Raw genomic sequence first — 22,373 nt, 5'->3', positions numbered from 1 at the left:
CTCATTACAAGAAGCTTCCCATCCATCTAGTAAAATGCTATGATGCAGAGATGGAAGGTGCTATAAATCATATTATTCTAGCCCTTCAAGCTAATTCATTAGAAATGCTCACAATACAGTATATACTACAAATAACAAGTAAACAGTGTACAGAAGTTTTCTAAATGGAATTTATTATAGAACAAAATATTTATGCATTCATTGTGCAATAATCAATTCAGGTGTTAAATTGGTGGGGACGTCATATAGAACACGAACCTTCTGTACTACACTTAGCATTCAATGATACAATAACACTTACTGTGAAATTCAAGCTTTTAATAAAATAAACCGTCCCTCCTTATACATCTTTTTTAACAATAAGCTAATTGGATAATATTTTTATTGTGTACTTTATATGTGATGGAATAGTTAGAATAAGCAATATTAATTGTGTAAAGCTTCACTTGTGCGACAACCTTTTTTCTGGAGGCTCAGATGAAGAATGTGGTTGATTTTTTGAAAAAAAAAGTAGACATTAGTAAAAGAATTAGTAAGAAAGGAGACAAAGAAGCTCAGTTGTATTGTAGGGGACAGATTAGATAAGAGAGGTACGGTGGAAAATATTTAAAGGAAGAAGTTTTGAGACGTTTTTCATGAGTTTGCTTAATGTACAGTATATATGAGCTTAATATACACTGCTCAAAAAAAATAAAGGGAACACTCAAATAACACATCCTAGGTCTGAATGAATAAAATATTCTCATTGAATACTTTGTTCTGTACAAAGTTGAATGTGCTGACAACAAAATGACACAAAAATCATCAATGGAAATCAAATTTATTAACCAATGGAGGCCTGGATTTGGAGTCACCCCCAAAATTAAAGTGGAAAAACACAATACAGGCTGATCCAACTTTGATGTAATATCCTTAAAACAAGTCAAAATGAGGCTCAGTATTGTGTGTGACCTCCATGTGCCTGTATGACCTCCCTACAATGCCTGGGCATGCTCCTGATGAGGTTGCGGATGGTCTCCTGTGGGATCTCCTCCCAGACCTGGACTAAAGCATCCGCCAACTCCTGGACAGTCTGTGGTGCAATGTGACGTTGGTGGATGGAACGAGACATGATGTCCCAGATGTGCTAAATCGGATTCAGGTCTGGGAAATGGGCGGGCCAGTCCATAGATTCAATGCCTTCATCTTGCAGGAACTGCTGACACACTCCAGCCACATGAGGTCTGGAGTGTCAACCGCACCAGCATATGGTCTCACAAGGGGTCTGAGGATCTCATCTTGGTACCTGATGGTAGTCAGGCTACCTCTGGTGAGCACATGGAGGGCTGTGCGGCCCTCCAAAAAAATGCCACCCCACACCATTACTGACCCACTGCCAAACCGGTCATGCTGAAGGATGTTGTAGGCAGCAGATCACTCTCCACGGCGTCTCCAGACTCTGTCATGTCTGTCACATGTGCTCAGTGTGAACCTGCTTTCATCTGTGAAGAGCGCAGGGCGCCAGTGGCAACTTTGCCAATCCTGGTGTTCTGCGGCAAATGCCAAGCGTCCTGCACGGTGTTGGGCTGTGAGCACAACCCCCATCTGTGGACGTCGGACCCATCATACCACCCTCATGGAGTCAGTTTCTAACCGTTTGTGCAGACACATGCACATTTGTGGCCTGCTGGAGATCATTTTGCAGGGTTCTGGCAGTTGCCCTCCTTGCACAAAGGCGGAGGTAGCGGTCCTGCTGCTGGGTTGTTGCCCTCCTACGGCCCCCTCCATGTCTCCTGGTGTACTGGCCTGTCTCCTGGTAGCACCTCCAGCCTCTGGACACTACGCTGACAGACATAGCAAACCTTCTTGCCACAGCTTGCATTGATGTGCCATCCTGGATGAGCTGCACTACCTGAGCAACTTCTGTGGGTATTAGAGTCCATCTCATGCTACCATGAGTGTGAAAGCACAACCAACATTCAAAAGTGACCAAAACATCAGCCAGAAAGCATTGGTACTGAGATGTGGTCTGTGGTCCCCACCTGCAGAACCACTCCTTTATTGAGGGTGTCTTGATAATTGCCAATAATTTCCATCTATTGGCTATTCCATTTTCACAACAGCATGTAATATTGATTGTCAATCAGTGTTGCTTCCTAAGTGGACAGTTTGATTTCACAGAAGTTTCATATACTTAGAGTTATATTCTGTTGTTTGTGTTCCCTTTATTTTTTTGAGTAGTGTATGACCTTAATGTACGTAGTGTTAATTGACATATTAACTTTTCATTTTATATTAGAAGAAGCAGTGAATTTCTGTTTAAATGTTACCCATAGTTTGGAAGTTCATTCAAATTTGCCCCAGAAATTCAATTAGCATCGAAGTTATTTGATATTCATGATATATTCCTTATTATGCTCTCCGGTCCACAAAGTGTAATAATTAAAGGGTGATAAAAAAAAATAATACTCACCTTTTTGTTTAACTGTCCCATGGTCACAGGCCCCTTCAGGTCCTATGCGAAGCTCCCTCCAGCCCTTTCTTATGGCATGTCTCTCCTATGGCATGAAACATCTAGCATCTTCACTGTGCCCTGGGGTCTGCTCAGAGTCAGAAGCCCCGACGCTGAGTGAAGATGCCTGACATTGTATGGAGCAGTGGAAGAGGTGGGAGGTGAGAAAAGTGAGTGTAGTGTTAATATATGTATATATATACATACAGTATATCACAAAAGTGAGTACACCCCTCACATTTTTGTAAATATCTTATTATATCTTTTCATGGGACAACACTGAAGATATGACACTTTGATACAAAGTAAAGTAGTCGATGTACAGCTTGTATAACAGTGTAAATTTAGTGGCCCTCTAAATAACTCAACACACAGCCATTAATGTCTAAACCACTGACAACAAAAGATAGTACATCCCTAAGTGAAAATGGCCAAATTGGGCCCAATTAGCCATTTTCCCTTCCTGGTATCATGTGACTCATTAGTGTTACAAGGTCTCAGGTGTAGGTGTGTTATATTTGGTGTTAGTGCTCTCATACTCTCCCATACTGGCCACTGGCAGTTCAACATGCCACCTCATGGCAAAGAACTCTCTGAGGACAGGAAAGAAAGAAATGTTGCTCTACATAAATATGACCTAGGCTATAAGAAGAATGCCAACACCCTGAAACTGAGCTGCAGCACGGATGTCAAGACTATCCTGCAGTTTAGCAAGACAGGTTCCACTCAGAACAGGCATTGCCATGGTCAACCAAAGAAGTTGAATACATGTGTTCAGCATCATATCCAGAGGTTGTCTTTTGAAAACAGATGTTTAAGTGCGGCCAGCATTTCTGCAGAGGTAAAAGGAGTGGGGGGTCAGCTTGTCAGTCCTCAGACCATATACCACACACTACATCAAATTGGTCTGCATGGCTGTCATTCAACAAGGAAGCGTCTTCTAAAGATGATACACAAGAAAGCCTGTAAACAGATTGCTGAAGACAAGCAGACAAAGGACATGGATTACTGGAACCACGTCCTGTGGTCTAATGAGACTAAGATAAACTTATTTGGTTCAGATGCTGTCAAGTGTGTGTGGCGGCAACTAGGTGAAGAGTACAAAGACAAGTGTGTTTTGCCTACTGTCAAGCATGGTGGTGGGAGTGTCATGATTTGGGGCTGCATGAGTGCTGCCAGATGTGGGGAGCTACAGTTCACTGAGGGAACCATGAATGGCAACATGTACTGTGACATACAGAAGCAGAGCATGATCCCCTTCCTTCAGAAACTGGGCTGCAGGCCATTATTCCAACTAGATGACGACCCCAAACACACCTATAAGACAACTACCGCCTTGATAAAGAAAAAGAGGGTAAAGATGCTGTACTGGCTAAGTATGTCTCCAGACCTAAACCCTATTGAGCATCTATGGGGAATCTTCAAACAGAAGGTGGAGGAGCACAAGGTCTCTAACATTCACCAGTTACATGATGTCCTCATGGAGGAGTGGAAGAGGATTCCAGTGGCAATCTGTGAACCTCCGGTGAACTCCATGTCCAAGAGAGTTAAGCAGTGCTTGAAAATAATGGTGGACACAAAAAATATTGCCACTTAAGGCACAATTTGACCATTTTCACTTAGAGGTGTACACACTTTTGTTGCCAGCAGCTAAGATATTAATGGCTGTGTGTTGAGTTATTGAGAGGACACTCCAAATTCACACTTTTATTCAAGCTGTACACTGACTACATTGTGTCAAAGTGTCATATCTTCAGCGCTGTCCCATGAAAAGATATAATGAAATATTTACAAAAATGTGAGGGGTGTACTCGCTTCTGTGATGTACTGTATATATATATACAGTACAGACCAAAAGTTTGGACACACCTTCTCATTTAAAGATTTTTCTGTATTTTTACGACTATGAAAATTGTACATTCACAATGAAGGCATCAAAACTATGAATTAACACATGTGGAATTATATACTTAACAAAAAAAGTGTGAAACAACTGAAAATATGTCTTATATTCTTGGTTCTTCAAAGTAGCCACCTTTTGCTTTGATGACTGCTTTGCACACTCTTGGCATTCTCTTGATGAGCTTCAAGAGGTAGTCACCGGAAATGGTTTTCACTTCACAGGTGTGCCCTGTCATGTTTAATAAGTGGGATTTCTTGCCTTATAACTGGTTTTGGGACCATCAGTTGTGATGTGCAGAAGTCTGGTGGATACACAGCTGATAGTCTACTGAGTAGACTGTTGGAATTTGTATTATGGCAAGAAAAAAGCAGCTAAGTAAAGAAAAACGAGTGGCCATCATTATTTTAAGAAATGAAGGTCAGTCAGTCCAAAAAATTGGGAAAACTTTGAAAGTGTCCCCAAGTGCAGTTGCAAAAACCATCAAGCGCTACAAAGAAACTGGCTCACATGAGGACCGCCCAAGGAAAGGAAGACCAAGAGTCACCTCTGCTTCTGAGGATAAGTTTATCAGAGTCACCAGCCTCAGACATCGCAGGTTAACAGCAGCTCAGATTAGAGACCAGGTCAATGCCACACAGAGTTCTAGCAGCAGACACATCTCTACAACAACTGTTAAGAGGAGACTTTGTGCAGCAGGCCTTCATGGTAAAATAGCTGATAGGAAACCACTGCTAAGGACAGGCAACAAGCAGAAGAGACTTGTTTGGGCTAAAGAACACAAGGAATGGACATTAGACCAGTAGAAATCTGTACTTTGGTCTGATGAGTTCAAATTTGAGATCTTTGGTTCCAACCATCGTGTCTTTGTGTGACGCAGAAATGGTGAACGAATGGACTCTACATGCCTGGTTTCCACCGTGAAGCTTGGAGGAGGAGGTGTGATGGTGTGGGGGTGCTTTGCTGGTGACACTGTTGGGGATTTATTCAAAATTGAAGGCATACTGAACCAGACTGGCTACCACAGCATCTTGCAGCGGCATGCTATTCCATCCGGTTTGCGTTTAATTGGACCATCATTTATTTTTCAACAGGACAATGACCCTAAACACACCTCCAGGCTGTGTAAGGGCTATTTGACCAAGAAGGAGAGTGATGGGATGCTACGCCAGATGACCTGGCCTCCACAGTCACCAGACCTGAACCCAATTGAGATGGTTTGGGGTGAGCTGGACCGCAGAGTGAAGGCAAAAGGGCCAACAAGTGCTAAGCATCTCTGGGAACTCCTTCAAGATTGTTGGAAGACCATTTCTAGTGACTACCTCTTGAAGCTCATCAAGAGAATGCCAAGAGTGTGCAAAGCAGTCATCAAAGCAAAAGGTGACTACTTTGAAGAACCTAGAATATAAGACATATTTTCAGTTGTTTCACACTTTTTTGTTAAGTATATAATTCCACATGTGTTAATTCATAGTTTTGATGCCTTCAGTGTGAATGTACAATTTTCAAAGTCATGAAAATACAGAAAAATCTTTAAATGAGAAGGTGTGTCCAAATTTTTGGTCTGTACTGTATATAATACAACTTTTTGCATACATGTTACACTGGTCCAGTTTCACAACTCTACTGTTAGAACTCTCCTGTTAGTTTTTTTTTAGTTTGCTGGTCACATGACCATTTTTGCCTATTTCATCCAGCTCCGCCCTCCTGGCCTTGCTGGACTTCATTGTATTTACTACTCTTGAGCTAGCTTGGTGCTCTGTTGCCGTTCTCTGTTAGTTTTGCTAGGTCTTCTGACCTCTATGCTTTTTGTTGTGTGTTTGTCTTTGACTGCTACTATTTCTGCTAGGAGGTGTCCAACTTATCCCAGTCCCTAGTTCTTGTAGGGATCCCTCCCTCACATGTATAGGTCTTCGTACAGACTAGCCGAGGACTTTAGCGGGTCTGATCGCAGGATCAGGTTCCCCGTTACATCGTAGGGATCTAGTTTAGTTCTATTGTAGGGACAGATCTCCTGTCTTTCCTTAGTCCCTGTAGCAGATCATAACAGTAAGTCCAGCCCTAAAAGAAAAAAAAAAACATTTTCTCTAAGGAAAGATCTCCAGTTTTCCATCATGGTCTCGGTTCAAGATTTGGCTCAACGCTTGCAGGGACTCTCTCTGGAGGTGGCCAAGCTCCAACAACACGTAAGTAGCTGTTCTGGAGCACATTTTGTGGAACCAAAGGTACGTCTGCCTGATTTATTTTTTGGCGAACAACAAGATTTTTTTTCTTTTAAAAATGCTTGTTTATTGTATTTTCGTTTGAGACCCGGATCCTCTGGTGATGAATCACAGCGCATAGGGTTCATAATGTCACTTTTGCGCAAAGATCCTCAGGGATGGACCTTCTCTCTCCAACCTAGTGATCCGTGCTTTAGATCAGTGGATAGTTTTTTTTCTGCTTTGGGTTTGTTGTACGATGATCCTGATCATGTCTCATCTGCTGAGTCTGAATTGAGACATCTGAGGCAGGGATCAGGTAATGTGGAAAAATATTGTTCTCACTTCCGTCGGTGGTCTGCCCAGGTGGGGTGGAACGATTCAGCTTTGAAAAGCTTGTTTCTTGCAGGGCTAGGTGAAAGGGTTAAGGATTTACTGATTGCTTATCCCACACCTGGAAACTTGCAGGAGGCAATGCAATTAGCTATACGGGTGGACAGGAGACTGCGTGCAAGGGTTAATGAGAGCAAATCCTCTGCTATGTCAGCTCCGAGTCCTGAGAGGGTCTGTGCTGACAATGGAGAGCCGATGGAGATTGGGGCGATGGCACCCCGCTCTCAGGAAAAAGACCGCAGGCTTTCTGAAGGCTTGTGCTTCTATTGCGGAAATTCTGGTCATTTTATGAAGAACTGTGTGCTTCGTATGAAGAAAGAAAAAAAAAATGGTCAGTCATGCACGTATAGCCTGTTTAAATTCTAAGGGAGTATTCCTATCTGCCACTACTGCTGCTCAGGATGAATTAATTGAATTTTGGGTGTTTGTGGATTGTGGTTCTACTCTGAATGTGATTGATGGGGGATTCTTGGAAAAACTTAGATTAGAACCTAAAACTTTGTCATCCCCTATTGCTGTGGTTTCTGTTGATGGCTCTCTCTTGAAGAGTGTTACTCATAAGGTCTGTGAATTTCCCCTCACTATTAATGGTATTCATCAAGAGAATTTGGATTTGGTGGTATTGGATAATTTGCCTTCTCCAGTAATATTGGGGTTACCCTGGTTAAAATTGCACAATCCTGTACTGGATTGGTCTACCAATGAAATTAAGTCCTGGAGCCCTAAGTGTTATGACAAGTGTTGTAACGGACGTATTGCTGCTGTGGATAAAGGGGAATTACCTGTACCTATTCAGGATTTTTGGAGAGTTTTTTCTGAGGAGGAGTCACAAATTTTGCCTCCCCATAGAGACTATGATTGTACCATTGAATTTGTCCCTGGAGCGATTCTTCCTAAAAGTCGTTTATTTAATCTTACTATTCCTGAGAGAAAGGCTTTGGAGGAATACATACAGACAAGCTTGGCCGCCAGTCACATTAGGCCTTCCAAGTCTCCTGTGGCTGTTGGATTTTTTTTTGTAAAAAAAAAAAGATGGCGGTTTACGTCCTTGTCTGGACTTTCGTGAGATTAATAAAATTACTTTACGCAATCCTTACCCACTGCCATTGATTCCTGATTTATTTAACCAGTTAGTGGGGGCCAAGTGGTTCTCTAAAATTGATCTCCGGGGGGCATACAATTTGTTGCGCATGAAGGAGGGTGATGAATGGAAGACTGCTTTTAACACTCCTGTGGGTCATTTTGAGAATCTGGTGATGCCTTTTGGTCTTACCAATGCTCCAGCATTTTTTCAGAATCTTATTAATGACATCCTTAGACCTTTAATCGGCAAAAATGTGGTTGTGTATTTGGATGACATTCTGATTTATTCGCCTGATCTGGAGTCTCATTGGCGGAGCGTACGTGAGGTATTACAGTTATTAATGGACAATTCGCTTTTTGCTAAGCTGGAGAAATGTGAGTTCGCTGTACAGAGAATTAGTTTTTTGGGCTACATTATCTCCAGTGAAGGTTTTGAGATGGACCCGGTTAAAGTCCAAGCTGTGCAGGAATGGCCTAGACCTATTGGTTTGAAATCGATACAGAGGTTTTTGGGTTTCGCCAATTATTACAGAAAATTCATAAAAAAAATTTCTATTATTGTCAAACCGCTGACCGATCTCACCAGGAAAGGTGCTAATGCGGTTCAGTGGACTTCTGAGGCCATTGAAGCTTTTGTGTTTCTAAAGGAGAGGTTCAGCTCTGCCCCCATCCTTATGCAGCCTGATGTGACTAAGCCGTTTTTGGTTGAGGTTGATGCTTCTTCGGTGGGAGTCGGTGCGGTGTTGTCTCAGGAAAACAAGGATGGAGTACATCCCTGTGCCTTTTTTTCAAAAAAATTTTCTGAGACTGAACTTAATTACGATATTGGTAATCGGGAATTGCTGGCGATTAAACTCGCATTTGAACACTGGCATCACCTCTTGGAAGGTGCTGAATTTCCCATTCAGGTTTTCACTGATCATAAAAATCTGATCTATCTTGATGCTGCCAAGCGCTTGAATGCCCGTCAGGCTAGGTGGGCACTTTTTTTCTCGCGGTTTAATTTTTCCGTTACTTACATCCCGGGTACCAAGAATGTTAAAGCGGATGCTTTGTCTCGCAGCTTTTCTCCCATGGTCAGTGCTGAGGAGGAAGAGGAGAGCATTTTACAAGAAGGTGTTGTGATTGCTGCTTTGGACTCCGTTTTGGAGGATGAGATTCTTAAAGCTCAGGAGAATGCCCCATCTAACACTCCCCATGGGAGGTTGTTTGTGCCTAGGACCTTTAGGAGAGATTTGTTTGTTGAGTGTCATGAGTCTCGGTTGGCAGGTCATCCAGGAATTTCTGAGACCAAGAGACTTGTGGGTCGCAGTTTTTGGTGGCCTGGATGGCAGAAGGAAGTCATTAAGTGGGTGCGTCAATGTACTGTGTGTGCAAGATCCAAGTCTTCGCATGCTCCTGCTGCGGGGTTGCTTTGCCCTCTGGAGGTTCCTAGAGCACCTTGGACACATCTGGCTATGGACTTTATTACTGACCTTCCCCCCTCTGAAGGTTTCACGGTCATCTGGGTGGTCGTGGACCGTTTTAGCAAGATGTGTCACTTGGTTCCCTTCATCAAACTGCCTTGCGCTAAGACACTCGCTAAGGCCTTTGTCAAGGAAATTGTCAGACTACATGGTGTTCCTACTGACATTGTTTCTGATAGGGGACCTCAGTTCGTGGCTCGTTTTTGGCGTGCCTTTTGTGACAGGTTGGGAGTTCATTTGTCGTTTTCATCCGGATATCATCCTGAGTCTAATGGCCAGACAGAAAGGAAGAACCAGGATGTTGAGCAGTTCTTGCGTTGTTTTGTGGCAGACAATCAAGAGGGGTAGTCTGAGTTTCTGCCACTTGCTGAATTTGCTCTTAACAACCATACATCCTCTTCTGCTGGGTGTTCGCCTTTTTTTTGTTGTTCTGGGAGACATCCGTCTTTTGGGTCATTCTCCAAATTGGTTTCGACTGTGCCTGAGGAGGAGAGTTTTTCCGGTGATTTGGAGAGAGTTTGGACGGATGTGCGTGGTAATCTTCAGGAGGCTAACAAAAAATCTAAGAGGTACTTTGATAGGAAACGGCAAGAGGTTTTGTTTGCTGTTGGTGACATGGTTTGGTTGTCCTCTAAGAATCTGCGATTGAGGATTCCTTCTAAAAAATTGGGTCCCATGTTCGTAGGGCCCTTTAAGGTGCTTCAGATAGTTAACCAATCTGCTGTTAGGTTGGAGTTCCTACGTCCTGGAAGATTAACCCGGTGTTTCATGTTTCTCTGTTGAAAAAAGCTGATGTGTCGGATGGTGACGCCTTTGCCACTGTTCCTCCGGTGATGGAGGACGGGGAATATGAAATTTCCCGCATCCTAAATTCTAGACGGTATAGAGGGAGTTTGCAGTATCTCGTCGCTTGGAAGGGTTTCGGACCTGAGGATAACTCATGGGTGAGGGCGGATGATGTTTCTGCTTCCAGACTTGTCAGAGCGTTTCACAGGAGGTTTCCTGGTAAGCCTGGGCCTAGGGGATCCGGAGGATCCTCTTAGAAGAGGGGGTACTGTTAGAACTCTCCTGTTAGGTTTTTTTTAGTTTGCTGGTCACATGACCATTTTTGCCTATTTCATCCGGCTCCGCCCTCCTGGCCTTGCTGGACTTCATTGTATTTACTACTCTTGAGCTAGCTTGGTGCTCTGTTGCCGTTCTCTGTTAGTTTTGCTAGGTCTTCTGACCTCTATGCTTTTTGTTGTGTGTTTGTCTTTGACTGCTACTATTTCTGCTAGGAGGTGTCCAACTTATCCCAGTCCCTAGTTCTTGTAGGGATCCCTCCCTCACATCTATAGGTCTTCGTACAGACTAGCCGAGGACTTTAGCGGGTCTGATCGCAGGATCAGGTTCCCCGTTACATCGTAGGGATCTAGTTTAGTTCTATTGTAGGGACAGATCTCCTGTCTTTCCTTAGTCCCTGTAGCAGATCATAACATCTACATGCCACAACAATACAGATGTTGCTGCATTTTGTATTCCTGGCATGTACTTACCTATCAACCTAGCATTTTTGGTTACAGCCTTTTTACTATGTGGGGAGAATAGTTTTTAAAAATACAGTGGAGATTTTTTTTTTAATACACAATTTAACATTCTGACATACCTGTTTTACTAGTCCAATTTGACAACTGTACATACCGTGACATTACTGTGGGCTGTTGTTGCATCCTGTTCTCTGGGCATCTACCTACATGGCATTTTGTTTCATGTCCTTTTTAAGTAGTTTAAAATGGTTTAATTTTGAAACAAAAGGGAAAAAACACACTGGCGCTAACTAATCACTGGCATAGTATAGCTGCTGGTAGTAAAGACTTGTTTTGTGTGCTAGCCTGTCAGCAAGCGAATAATGAGAGATATTAATCTATAATACCACGCTAACACCTATAAATGGTACAAGTGGAACATGTGTATAGAAGAGAAAGGAATAATAACAATAATAGTTGGTGTAGTGCAACCCTATTACTTGATATTATTTGATCACCAGCAGTATATAGTAACCTTTGCCCACAATGACATGCAGTATGACTAATATAGGATTCAGGGGATCACGTAGTTCAAATATGTCCCCTGATCCACCGTAGATCCTAGTAGCACTGGGTATATGAAGCACAGTTAGTTTAGATACTTTAAATGAGTAATAGACTTACTAGTCCTTAAGTTGGGGTAATAATTAGAGATGAGCGAACATGTTCATAAAACGTTCGGAAATTTCAAAGTCAGCATGAACATAGCACATTCAGATTCGTGATCAAACTGTGCAGGTCACTTTTAGTACACCTGTTTAAAGATGGATTACCGACAAAAATTTTATCCTCTAAACATTTCCAAATGTGTTTCCAATGGAACATGGTTGTATTAAAATGTTAGTTATTGCAGTCTACCCCAGTTTCCAGCACCGCTCCAATCTTCTTTTGAGTTACGTGACTTGAACTCCGACTAGCCGGATTACTCAGAGGTTTGTGTGGACCAGAAATTACTTTTGTAATGTAGGCCTATAGAACCTCATTCTAATACACCTACACTGTATACAAATTTAGAAAGGTTTAGGGAATATAATTTTTATCATACGTGCCTCTTTAATTAGTCCATTTTGTGACCTGTACATGCCACAGCAAAATTACGGGTGTACTGTTGTTGCATTAGTCTTTTGGGGCATCATGTCTACTGTAGTACTTAGTAGTTCTGATACTTCTTCAGACAAGCCTGGTTGTAGTTGACTTCTGTTGGTGCTGGAAACTCAGCAGCACCTGAAAGTACTGGTGGTAGTCATGCTGGTGGTGAGTCCTATGTGTAGGCATCTAGGGTATGGAAACTTTTTTCCAAATTGCTGGAGGACCAATCTATTGCAGTGTGTAGGTTCTGTAGTAGGAAAATAAGCCATGGATATCCCAAAGCAAATTGAATAGGATCTACGGCTCTCCATCAGCACATGAAGTGGCATCACCAACTCAAGTGTGAAAAGCAAACTGACCAGCAATTTAAGCAAAGCTCAACCTGACTGCTTTCCAGTTCCCAGGACCTGTTTTGCCAGTTGTTCACTATAGACTGGAATTTCGGTCCACAACCAGACCTCTCGGATTAGTGCACGTTGTGAGGCATGCAATGGGTGAAAGAAGAGGCCCTGAGGACCGAACAGTGAGGAGTGGGGAACCCAGAGAGGTGAGCAGTGAGGTGTATTAGGTTTTTTCCTATGCTCTGGGGACTGGAGAGACCACACAGCGTAATAAGAAACATCAATACAAACTGGCGAATTCAAATTTTAAACAATCTGCTCATCACTAACTAAGAGGCATATTTTTTGGATCATTTTTTTACTTTTAGAAAGTCTAAAAAGTCTGTCAGTGCATTATTAAACAGACTATTGGTTACTTTACGTTATTATACATGTATATGGTGAGGTCATTTTCACATTTTTAAGGCTTTGTTTGAGTTAAAGAGTTCCAAAAGTATTCACTATAGTCCAAGCACAACTTAGATTTAAGGGGTAATGGTTCTCCATGTGGAGAGTGATATGCCTGGCATGTCAGTCTAGGAAGGCTTATATGCCATGCAATGCTCCTCTGGGAAATTTTATATGCAAATTGTCTCTTCAGAAAGGAAGAGGACTTGAACTCTCGTGCCACCTCTTGAAAGTAGCAATCCTAAAAGTAACTTTAACTAAGCTTGTCTAGGAGAACTTTTCTGAGAAATTAAAGGCTTAGCAGTATTTGCAGTTCGTGGTGAATCCAACTTTTGGAAAATTGAATTGTCCCACCTTAAAACTACCACTGTCACTTAAAGTTTTTTTTTTCTTTTATAAATTATTTAACGCAATTAGCTTGCTTTAGCTAAAAATAATAAAATCAGCTGTACTGAACGTCTTCTGCTCCGGCTGTAATTTTGATATCACAGCTATAGTGCGCATGACCACGGCAGCTCGTAAACAATTATTGAGAGCAGCAGGTGGTGCCGGAGAAGAAGAGTACAGCTGATTTTATTTTTATTTTAACCATAGCAATGGGATGTGGTTAAATAATTTATGACTAGAAACCACCTGTAAAGGATCATTTTTATTTCAGCTTTTCATGGTTGACATGACAACTCCTTCCAGCTCAATTACTAGAGGTGGAGCTTTAGAAGTGTCTGGGAGCGAATTAAGTACTCTCGTTCCTTAACTTCCAAAGATAAGAATAGGAGTTAAGGCCCCGTCACACTAAGTGAGATCACTAGCGAGATCGCTGCTGAGTCACAAGTTTTGTGACGCAACAGCGACCTCAGTAGCGATCTTGCTATGTTTGACACTTAGCAGCGACCAGGCCCCTGCTGTGAGATCGCTGGTCGTGTTGGAATGGTCTGGACATTTCTTTGATCGTTGAGGTCCTGCTGGGTAGCATGCATCGGTGTGTTTGACACCTTACCAACAACCTTGCTGACGACTCAGACACAGAAACACATAGGCGTGCATCGTTATACAGATCGTTACGGGTCGCCGCATCGTTGCTGCGTCGTTGGGAAGATCTGACTGTTGACATCTCACCAGCGACCACATAGCGATGCAGCAACGATCCCTGACAGGTCGTATCGTTGTCGGGATCGCTGTAGCGTCGCTTAGTGTGACGGGGCCTTAATGGAAACACTGAAACCTAAAAAATCTGCATTGAATGGACACCACTCTCTGAGGAAACTTGTGTGGAATGCATGTTGAAGTGTGGGGCTGTCTGATCAGCTGCCATGTGCCTCTAACAGCCGCTGGTGGATCCAAGATGGAACACAAATCCCACCCATTGGCGCCCCTTTCACGTGATCACAGAGCGCTTATGGGTTGACATGACAGTCGAAGGTCTGCAGAAAACTCGCATGCCTGTCATTGTGAATCTTGTATGAATGCCTACTCATGGCTGGCATTCATATGAAATCATGATTTTTGCTATACATAACAGTGCTGAAGTACTGCTATGTGTAGCACAGGCTATTGGATGATCGAAGCTTCAAGGGAGACTATTGAAGCCAGTAAGTTCAAATCACCATCCTTTTGCCCCATTAAAAATAAAACAATTAAAAAAACACATATTTGGTATCACTGTGTTCAGAAATGTTTGATCTATGAAAATATAGCGAAAAATAAATCTGATGGGTAACCGGAGTAATGAGAAACAAATCTAAATGCCAGAAAAACGTTATTTTTCGCCCCCGCAACATTACAATAAAATGCAGCAATGGGCTATGATATCTACCCCAAAATGGTATCAATAAAAATGTCAGCTTGGGGTGCAAAAATAAGCCATCACCCAGTTCCAGACCATGAAAAATGGAAACACTACAGGTCTCGGAAAATGGCAACATAAGCAATTTTTTTTTTCTTACAAATTTCAGAGTTTTATTTCACCACTTAAATAAAAAAGAACCTATAAATGTTTGGTATCTGCATATTCATATTGACCTGGGGAATCATATTTCCAGGTCAGTTTTAGTATGTAGTAAACATGGTAAATAAAAAACCCAAAAAACAATTGTGGAATTGCATTTTTTTTTGCAATTTTACCACACTTGGATATTTTTTCCCATTTTCCAGTACACTGTATGGTAAAATCAATGGACTTATTCAAAATTACAACATGACCCGCAAAAAACAAGCTCTCATACAGCCATATTTACAGAAAAATATAAAAGTTATGGCTCTAGGAAGAAGGGGAGCAAAAAAAACAAAAGCGCAAAAACGGAAAATCACAAGGTCGTGAATGGGTTAAGATCTAGATAGAAGTATTACGACTATAATTTTATGTATCAGTAATAATTAAGTCTTAAGTTTGTAATTAAATCCACAAGTAACACTTTGTTAACAACATATGTACTCCACCCTTTAAACTTACTGTATATTGAATATAAATTCATAGCCTATAATTAGTAGTAACATATAGGTGGGGTATCTTAGTTTCTCAAACATTTAGGTCTAAATTTTAGTCATTTGCACACATTCATATGAATATCACAAAAGTATAGAAAAAAAACCCAATGTGTACTGCACTTACCAGAAACCCACACACTCAGAGAAGGTGCAATGTGTAATTAGGAGCCTTGGCGCTTTCACTGGATTGCTATTGATTTCAACAGAAATCTCCCTCATCGCATCACGACTGATTTTAGGTGTATTTGATTGAGCTAAGTAACACTTTAATTATTGAAATTTCTTTGTGTGATATTGAAGTTATTATTTCAGATCTATGATTCAATCGCTCACTTCTTGACAGAAATACATTTGGTGATGTATAAAATGTAATAAATTTATTAGCATGTAAAGGCTTTATTGAAACCTTCCAGTATTAGATCCTTACAGTAACGATTTAAGTTTTATGAAAATTGAAAAGAAACAAAGAAACAGAAGCTTTGAAGATATTTTTTTTCTCTTAGTTTCTTTTATCAGGAGATTAATGGATAGTTTTTCATACATTAAAACAGTAATGCCCAGCTAGATATTATCTCTCTCTCTAAAAAAGCCAGAAAAGGCAAAGAGCAGTTCTTCTTCCACTTTTTGTGGGCATTGGAAGAGGAACTTAGTGTGAAACTAGTCTTACTGCTATAGAAACAGTTTGGCTTTAGAAGCTTAATTGCATTATCATCTTTGTAGCTACGTCAACAAGGTCATGAGTTCTACCCATTGTGCTTGCACTGGTTGGCACTGATGTGTACCCATCCTTTGAGTCACAGGTGTAATTAAGGCACCTATGAAGTGGCTGGATAACTACACTATAGTTAAATTGTGTATAAAGGATCATTTTCTACTGCACCTATTAACACACTGTCATTATTGAATAGTTTCATGTACCATAAAAACCCAATTACAAATAATAGCATCCTTTCACATAACTTTGCACAAAGACCAGTGCATTCTTTATTGAAACACATATCTCATTTTTAAAGGAAGTTATTGTTTCTTTTTCTATTTTTTCAATGTGACCACTATTTTCTGGTCATATTTCACAATTTTATCTTTTAAAATTGAACCTTATAGTACGTTTATACCCCCCGATATGTGGTAGTAAACAACTGTCGATGAGCTACTTGTTTGCTGATTGGCAATTCTTTAAAGGGGTATTCCCATCTCCAAGATCTTATCCCAGTATGTAGTAGGTGTAATAATAATAATATTACCAATTACCTCCAATTAGAAAAGTAGTATAGTTCCTCTGATTTGCTATGTCACTTACCCTATGTGCCAGCATTGAAGGACCACAGTTATCCATGGTTACGACCACTGATATAGTGTTAATTAGTTAGCTAGTTGCTAGTGGTCATACCCATGGATACCTAAGGTTCTGCAATGCCTGCACATGAAGAAAGAAACATAGCAAATCAGAAAAACTATACCGCATTTCTAATTGGAGGTGTTTGCTAATAATATTATTATTACACCTACAACATATTGAGATAGGATCTTGCAGATGGGAAATGAGCATTTGGCTTGTTCATTGAGAGATCAGCAGCCTATTTACATTACAATACATATACAGTTTACTTATTGACATGGTTGTTTTAGCATTCTAATATCTTGCAGCACCATGTCGATGTATTCATATGCCAAAAGCTGCTGACTGGTTCTGTTTAACCCCTTTTGCCCCCAAAGGTGGTTTGCACGTTAATGACCAGGCCAATTTTTACAATTCTGACCACTGTCACATGAGGTAATTACTCTGGAACGCTTTAACGGATCCCACTTATTCTGAGATTGATTTTTTGTGACATACTGTACTTCATGATAGTGGTAAAATGTCTTTGAAATGACTTGCGTTTATTTGTGAAAAAATTGGAAATTTGGCTAAAATGTTGAAAATTTCGCAATTTTCAAAATTTGAATTTTCATGCCCTTAAATCAGAGAGATATGTCACACAAAATAGTTAATAAATAACATTTCCCACATATCTACTTTACATCAGCACAATTTTGGAACAAACATTTTTTCTGGTTAGGAAGTTATAAGGGTTAAATTTGACCAACAATTTCTCATTTTTCCAACAAAATTTACAAAACCATTTTTTTGGGGACCACATCACATTTGAAGTGACTTTGAGGGGCCTTTATGACGTAAAATATCCAAAAGTGACACCATTCTAAAAACTGCACCCCTCAAGGTGCTCCAAACCACAATCAAGAAGTTTATTAACTCTTTAGGTGCTTCACAGGAATTTTTGGAATGTGGAAGAAAAAAATTAACATTTAACTTTTTTCACAAAAATGTTACTTTAGTCCCAACTATTTTTTATTTTTGCAAGGGTAACAGGAAAAAATGGACCCCAAAATTTGTTGTCCAATTTCTCCTGAGCATGCCGATACCCCATATGTAGGGGGAAACCACTGTTTGTGCACACGGCAGGGTTCGGAAGGGAAGGAGCGCCATTTGACTTTTTGAATGTAAAATTTGCTTGAATAATTAGCGAATGTCATGTTGCGTTTGGGGAGCCCCTGATGTGCCTAAACAGTAGAAAACCCCCACAAGTGACACCATTTTGGAAACTAGACCCCTCAGGGAACTTATCTAGATGTGTGGTGAGCACCCTGAACCACAGAAAATTTATAAAGTAGAGCCGTGAAAATAAAAAAATATAACTTTATCCACAAAAATAATCTTTCAGCCCCAAATTTTTTATTTTCGCAAGGAGAAAATGGACGCCAAAAACTGTTGTGCAATTTCTCCTGAGTACGCTGATACCCCATATGTGGGGAAAATACACTGTTTTGGCACACGGCAGGGTTCAGAAGGGAAGGAGCACTGTGTGACTTTTTGAGCGCAAAATTGTCTGGAATCGAGAGTGGGCGCCAGGTCGCATTTGGAGAACCCCTGATGCGCCTAAATAGTGGAAACCCCCCACAACTGACCCCATTTTGGAAACTAGACCAATCAAGGATTTTATCAAGGCATATAGTGAACATTTTGAACCCAGAGGTACGACACAGAATTTGATAACATTAGGTCATCATATTGAATAAGTTGTCGTTAGTCTTGAGCGCAAGTGCTCACAACTTGAGTTTGCATCGGGTACTCGGTATGCACCATGTATCGCGGGTGCTCAAGAGACATGCTTGAGTCCCCACCCCGCATGTTTCACGGTTGTTAGACACCCCCAAAAAAGCATGCAGGGATTGCTCGTACATGGCAGGCAATCTCAGTGTGGTTTTTTTGGCTGTATAATAGCCGCGAAATATATGGGGCGGAGACTCGAGCATGTCACTCGAGCACCCGCGATACTCAGTGCGTACCCAAGCACCTGATGCAAACTCAAGTAGCGAGCACTTGCGCCCAACAGTAGTCGCCATATCGTCATCATTTTTTTTCTTCACTTTTGAAAAAATCCCAACCCCAACACAACCCTAACCCCAACCTTAATATCACCCTTACCCCAACCCTAACCCAAACCCTGGCACAACCCTAACCCCAACCCTAGCACAACTCTAACCCTACCTCAACTCTAACCCTAGCCCTAGTACAACCCTAACCCTAGCACAACCCTAACCCCAACCCTAGCACTACCTTAACCCCAACCCTAGCACAATTCTAACCCTAGCTCAACTCTAGCCCTAGTACAACCCTAACCCTAGCATAACCCTAACCCTAGCACAACCATAACCCTAGCACAACTCTAGCACTAGCAAAACACTAACCCTAGCACAACCCTAACCCCAACCCTAACACAACCCCTACGCTAACACAACCCCAACCCTAGCACAACCCCAACCCTAGCACAACCCTAACCCTAACCCTAGCACAACCCTAACCCTAGCACAACCCCAACCCTAGAACAACCCTAACCCTAGCACAACCCTAACCCCAACCCTAGCACAACCTTAACCCCAACCCTAGCACAATTCTAACCCTAGCTCAACTCTAGCCCTAGCACAACCCCAACCCTAGCACAACCCTAACCCTAACCCTAGCTCAACCCTAACCCTAGCACAACCCCAACCCTAGAACAACCCTAACCCTAGCACAACCCTAACCCTAGCACAACCATAACCCTAGCACAACCCTAACACTAGCACAACTCCAACCCTAGCACACCTCTAACCTTAACCCTAGCACAACCCTAACCTTAGCACAACCCTAACCCTAGCACAACTCTAACCCTAGCACAACTCTAACCCTAACCGTAGCACAACCCTAACCCAAGCACAACCCTAACCTTAACACAACCCTTAACCTAGCACAACCCTAACCCTAGAGTTTATTTTTTATGCCTTTCCTCGTGTGGTATAAGTGATTAGACAACTTTATTCTTTGGGTCGGTGCGATTACAGTGATACCAGATTCACATCGGGTTTTTATGAGTGACAGCTGTCACACAGTACAAAAAACTTTTTTTTCAAAGACTAGCCTTTGCATCGCCATATTTTAAGAGCTATAATTTTTCCATATTTCAGCCGACAGAGTCATGTTATGGCATGTTTTTTGCGGGACAAGTTGATGGTTTTATTGGTACCATTTTCGGGCACGTGACATTTTTTGATTGCTTTCTATTTTGATTTTTGGGAGGCAGCCTAAACAATAACCAACAGTTCAGGGATTGTTTTTTTTTTTTTTTATGCTGTTCCGCGTGTGGTAAAATTGATAATGCAGCATTATTTTTCGGGTCAGCACGTTTACAGCGGTACCATTTATATTGATTTTTTATGTTTTGCCACTTTTACACAATAAAAACTATTTTATAGAAAAAAAAAATTATCGCTTTATTCTGAGAGCTATAACTTTTTTATTTTTCGGCTGATGGAGCTGTGTGGCAGCTTGTTGTTTGCAAGACAAAATGACGTTTTCAGCAGTACCACTTTTATTTACATTCGTCTTTTTAATTGAGTTTTATTCCATTTTTGGATTGGCTGTATGATGATAAAGCATAGTTTTTTGCTTCGTTTTTTATTTATTTTTTTACCGCGTTCACTAAAGGGGTTAACTGGTGGGACAGTTTTATAGGTCAGGTCGTTCCAGACGTGGCGATACCAAGTATGTGTACTTTTATTGGTTTGTTGTTTTGTTAATAAGAATATTTATTTATGGGTACAGTATATTTTTATTTTTGGGGGGATTATTTTTTCATTATTTTTAAATATTTTTACAATTTTCTTAAAAAAAAATTCCACTCTTTTTTTTTTTACTTTTACACTTTATCCCACTATGGGACTTTCCCTTTTTTGCAGGCTGATCGCTTGTATAGCATAGAGATGCAACAGCCGCATCTCTGTACTGTGCAGCCTGTCAGCCCTGCATGCAGAAGCTACTTTGATCGTGCAGTATGCATGGTAAAAGTAAGTTCCTGATGCCTGGACCACTCCTGGCACATAGCACCAAGTGTCAGTTGTGAGAATCAGCTGACATCTGGCGGCGATCGCCCCGCACAGCTTCTGTGCGGGCGCGATGGCCTTGCACGTAATAGTACGTACCTGGTCCAATAGGCCCAGGGCACAGGGACGTACTATTACCGAAAATTAGTGATGAGCGAGCACTAACATGCTCGGGTACATGTTGCTCGAGTCGAGCAAATTGGAATACTCGAGTGCTCGACCCGACCAATGAGCCCAATGTAAGTCTATGGGAAACCCAAGCATTTTTCAGGCGGCGTCCCCCGGCGGTCGGCAGAAGGCCTAAAAATTACCCAAATTGATGGGAACAGTGCTCAAATGACATGGGAACAGCATGGGAAAGACCCCTGGAAGCATCTCTGACTCCCAGGTCCCAGGTCACTGCTGTCAACAATGTTGTCAGAGTATTACACCACTTTTACGGGCTCCCAATAAAACATACAAAAACGAAACCAAAATGGATTTTTCTGGGAAAAATGTTAAGGAACATCCTTTCCAGGGTAATGACTTGTATATTAGGCAAGATAAATAGCCAAAAACAAAAATGCTCCTCCACATATTGGGCTATGTTCACACGTCGCGTTTTTGGTGCGTTTTTGCATTTTGCATTGCTTTAAATGGTGAAAAATACATTCAGCGGTAAATGTAATTTTAACATTTTACTGCCTTATCTGGCCATTTGGTGTGTGAGACACGATCAGACACATCCATACAGTGCTGAAAATACATGGGAACAGCATGGGGAAATCCCATGGAAGCATCTGACTCCCAGGTCACTGCCTAAAACTGTTTTCATCAGACGTGATCCTATTTTACCGCGGTAATAATACAGACATTTTTGGCAACGTGACAAATATTAAACTCCATTTAAAATGGGCAAGATGTGTGGCAAGGGACGGGGAAGTGGACTTTATGGTGATGGTGATTGTGCACGCAGAGGCAATGGGCAAGATGAAACAGTGCCTGCTGAGGGAGCACAACAAACACCCACATCAAGTCGAACTACCTCCCTGTCCCAATTTCAAGGGGGCCGCGGAACACCACTATTGAAGGCAGAGCAGTGTGAAAAGGTTGTTGGTTGGATAGCAGATAATGCTTCCAGTCAGTTTGCCACCACCACCTCCATGTCTTCCACACGGTCCAGTCTCAGTAGCCATGAGTCAGGAATACATTATTATTAGTGATGAGCGAGCACTAAAATGCTCGGGTGCTCGAAGCTTGGGTCGAGCACATTGGAATACTCGGGTGCTCGACCCGAACAACGAGCCCTATGGGAAACTCGAGCATTTTTCTGGCGGTCTGCAGAAGGTCAAAAATTGCCCAAATCGATGTGAGCAGTGCTCAATTAAACGTCAGGCAGGCAGAATATATAGGCAGACAGGCAGGCAGGGTATACAGGAGGGTGCATGAAAAACATAGCAGGGCACTTGGAACACACTAGTGCCCTCCGATTTTCATGCACCCGTCTCTTTAA

This window comes from Phyllobates terribilis, unplaced genomic scaffold, assembly GCF_046119375.1.
Source record: "Phyllobates terribilis strain yellow unplaced genomic scaffold, ASM4611937v1 Scaffold_1__5_contigs__length_1240528914, whole genome shotgun sequence".
NCBI lineage: Eukaryota > Metazoa > Chordata > Amphibia > Anura > Dendrobatidae > Phyllobates > Phyllobates terribilis.
The sequence above is the reverse complement of the archived record's forward strand: the minus strand, read 5'-3'. Positions refer to the sequence as shown.